The sequence below is a fragment of the Apium graveolens genome, chromosome 7, assembly GCF_009905375.1.
Source record: "Apium graveolens cultivar Ventura chromosome 7, ASM990537v1, whole genome shotgun sequence".
Taxonomy (NCBI): Eukaryota; Viridiplantae; Streptophyta; class Magnoliopsida; order Apiales; family Apiaceae; genus Apium; species Apium graveolens.
Window position 1 is genome coordinate 200,356,699 of NC_133653.1, and position 4,260 is coordinate 200,360,958.

Here is a 4,260-nt window from a genome sequence, read left to right on the forward strand (position 1 = left end):
AAGTCAATAGACATCACCCTTTTAACATCAGTCGAAAAAAACTGATGTAAAAAACATATTTAACATCGGTTATTTTCAACCTGATGTTAAAGATATGTTTTTAAATAATATTTTTAAATAACCAATTACTAATAGTATTTTTTCAAAAATATAACCCTATGTTTCGCATCAATTGTGTTTTAACTGATGTTGAACACTAACTTTCACATAGGTCGTTTAAGGACCGATGTCTATGCTAAAATTTAAAAAAAAATAAAAAAAGAGAATTCCGGGAATAATTCCTCCTCTTTTGTACTTTGCCAAATATTTCCTCGGTTTCCCACATATTCCCCCATTTCTTTTTCTCTGTTTCCCCACTGTTTTTCTCTCTTCTCACCAGATATGTATCTCTCTCTCGCCCCCCTCTTCTCTCTATCTCATCCGTTAACATCACTCCCTATCTCTTTCCATCGCTGTTACCGTCAATCAAGCCTTAATCGAGCAATCAAGTTTTAATATGTTTTACATACAACCCTAAATCGAGCAGAATTAAGCCATAATCAAGCTCTAATCGAGTCAACCAATAGAGCCCTGATTTGTAAGTATTTACCATATTTGTTTTTTTTTGTTTTTGTTTTTTAATTGAGCCCTAATTTATAAGTATTTTTTAGATCTTGTTTCTCATCTCCGTGTACCCGTTCTCATCTCCTTCTTAGATTTTGTAAGTCTTCGATTACACTTTTTGTTTAATTTATTTTTTCATGTACTTTTTGAATATGTTTTTTGAATGTTTAAGCATGGTTGTAGTACGATACATGAATGTATTTTACTTGTATGTATTTTGAAGTGGTTAAGGTTAAAATTATACTTCGTCTTTTAAGGGGTTTAGTGCGACTTTGTGTGTTTTACTCGTTTATGATATTGAAGATAAAGGTGAAAGATGGAAGTGGTCTAGGCTGGATGTGACACTTACACATTGGTGGAATGAAGCTTCACATAAAGTTTCAGAAGCTCTTAGAGTGATTTCTACTGTTTTATACCAAGAAAGTTACTGTGAATTAATTTTACTGAAGCTTTGTGTTCTAATGATACATGTTTTCAGTGTCTCTTGTAGGGACGATTTAATTTCCAAGGGATTCAAACTATAGCTGTAAGGTACTTGGTGAATTAACATCTGAATGAATAGGATAATAATGTAGAACAAGTTTATTATAGTTGCCCAAGTTTATTTAGCAGCCACATTTTTGTTGAAAATTTAATACATTGGATGCTATGTGGCCACCTATTTTTATTGAAGTGTCCAGTCCTGTAGGTTTGTGAACCATTAAACTTTTCGATAAACCACAACTAGTTTATTTATTAATCACTTGCTCACTAATAATGTATCTAAATTAATTAATTTGTGTTTACCCGTCATGTACTTGTTGGACATTTTCAATATGCCTTATAGTATCTTAAACTCTTATACACCACTTCTCTTGAGCAGAATATACTTGCATCACAATGCTAAATGCCTATAATTACATGTGTTAATTGCATTAGATAAGACATTATTGACCCCAACATCACCAACATTTGATCTCGTAAAAGAGACAATACTAGCAATAACATGAGGAGCACCATTTCCCAATGAAAGCAGAGTAGTACCAGCTATAGTTGGAGAAAGATTAAGAATTTTCGACAGATTTTGGACAGAAGGACAGAAGTACTCAGAAGCTCTATTAGCAAGTAAATAAAACAAAAAAAAACAAGCCAGAGGAGAAGAACGGAATAGCCCAACACAGGGAACTACCCACAGTTGCAGTAAAAGATTTCAAGGTAGTTCATATAACCTTTTGGCTTGCATGATTTATTTGATCTAATGTATACACACTTGGACTAATAATGAGTGTAGTTGTGCAGACCAGAGCAGCCATCATCTTGGACTAGGAGATTTGAAGATTGTGTGAGAACTACACGTAGAGATGCATAAAAAGCCCGGGGCCGAAAATCTGGCCCGGCCCGATCCAGTCAAAGCCCGGTCAAGCACGGCCCGGTCAAATCCTGGCCCGGGCTTCGGGCCTTGACGGGCCCTATATTTTTAAGCAAAACCCGGCCCGGCCCGGTTAAAAGCATGGACTTCGGCCCGGCCCGACCCGATTAAAAGCCCGAAAAAGCCCGGTTATAATCTGATTATTCTAATATATTTTCTTATATATTTATAAATTGACATTTACTATAAATATAAATAATACTTTAAAAATATATATATATATATATATTTACATATTCGTGATTAATAATATTATTTATATATTTTGTTGCATAAATAATGAAAGAAGATATAATACGTACACTATATATATTTGGATATCATTGTTATCATAACAATGATAAAACATATTGGTCTATAAACATGTTTATTTTTTTCCGAACTTAAATAATTTCAATGAAGTAATATTTTTATAAAATATTCCATGTAAACTAATACATTTTTACGATGATCAGTTGGTAGTTAAATAACAGGACAATAAGAAAATGAAGTATGTATTAGAGAAGAGAGGAAGTTTCATGGTATTGATGAGAGAAAAAATTAAAGTGCTAAATTTAGGATTTAAAGCAGTGCATGGATTATGAAAAATAAGTTAGTGTCGTGTGGGGAAGTACTAGTTTTGATAGTATCTCAAATCTCAATCATGTTCATAGAATTATTGTACAATGAGACAAAGTAGATGAGGGAGGTGCAAAGGATTTAAAGGTGGCATCAAAATCCAACTTGTATTTTTTGGCATTTGGCATTTTTAATTGCACTGAGACCTGGAGGTGTATTTTGTAGTATGGCAGAAAGTATGTGGTTGCATTAATTCCTTGTTATATTAGCTAGCTTTTCTTTTTAACATGTACTAGTCAACTCTTTTTAATGAGTTCCTCTGTTAATAAGCACCATCTATACGTTTACCATTTGATACAAATCAGAATATTTATTTGTTCATGGTTTTATTATTAAATATGACTTCTTTGTGGCAGTGCAGTGGTGTAATTGGATTTTTGATCTGTTCAACTGAAGGCACACCTATGGATTTTAGGAACCCTGCAAACCCTATTGAGATGTTAGATGGAGCCCTTAATTATAGGTGGGAACTCAGGTTCTACAATTCTGAGGTAATGACATCCTTGGCTCAGATTTTCTGTCTAATTTATCTTGTTCAATATTTTTCTAAACTCTTATACTATTAGTTCATATATTCCAGAAAGTTATTTTGCTTTGCACATTATTCTTCAGTGGGAATATTTCAAATAGTAAACTATGAGGGGCAGGACATTACTTTGAAACAGTTTTTTTATTCTTTTCCCCTTATTTTAGTCATCATAAATATCCAAATACACGTTGAAACATTAGTCTGTAGCTTGGTCTGATGTACTAGTTTACCACTATTTGTTTAAGCCAATGTCAGGCTACTGCCCCTCCAAATTTTGCTCTAAAATGTCTGGTTTTAACATTCCTAGATGTCATGATTTGCAATACTAAACGAGTGTTAGATTAATGTTTGCTATAAGTTTTATGCCTCAGATTTAACAGTATATGGGAGCTGTTACTTTGTGCCATATTTACCAGATTCAAAAACTCAGGTGTTAAACTTATTTTTAGCTGAACTAACGGATATTACACATCAGTTTATAGCTATGTCTATAAATGAGACATCATCTAAAAGTGATTTCTATGTACATATTACACATCAGTGTTTTCAAGCAACTGTCTGGGGTGACTTTTGACAACAATTTTCAACCGATATGAAAAAGAAAATACTTTTCTCTCACTACGCCATAAGTGAACATAGGCAACCCCTACTATACAGTTGCATAAGGCCTAAATGGTGTTGCATAATAGGCAACACCAGGTAGGGTTGCCAATGTGGACGTGGTCGTAGAGCCTTAAGGCAATAAATTATGCAACACCAGAAAGCGTTGCATTATGCGTCTTTTGCAACAGTAAAAGCGTACAATGACAACAACAGTTAGTGTTGCAGAAAATGAAACCATATCACAACTGTGTTCTACGGGAAAGTGACACGTCATTTTACCACGTCAGCAGTGGCCCTACTTTGACACATCATCAAGGGGTCCCACATTTGCCACATCAGCAGTGGGCCCCACTTTTTCCACGTCAAGAGTCGGTCCCACAATATATAATGCAACAATGATTTTAGTCATTTGCAACACCATTTTTATTCATATGTAACATTATTTTTAGTTTTATCCAACACCATATGGAGTCAAATGCAACACTTCAAAAATTAAAAA

General features: G+C 33.9%; 1 long non-coding RNA gene across 2 annotated transcripts; it reads left to right on the top strand.

Moving 5' to 3' along the window:
- Positions 1-336: 336 nt before the first annotated feature.
- Positions 337-4,260, top strand: LOC141670933 (uncharacterized). 2 transcript variants are annotated; one of them, XR_012554827.1, is made up of 4 exons: positions 337-577; positions 651-700; positions 1,522-3,120; positions 3,987-4,260. It is a non-coding gene; the product is annotated as an uncharacterized LOC141670933 (long non-coding RNA). The 2 variants fall into 2 exon arrangements; XR_012554826.1 differs by having other exon boundaries at positions 1,522-4,260.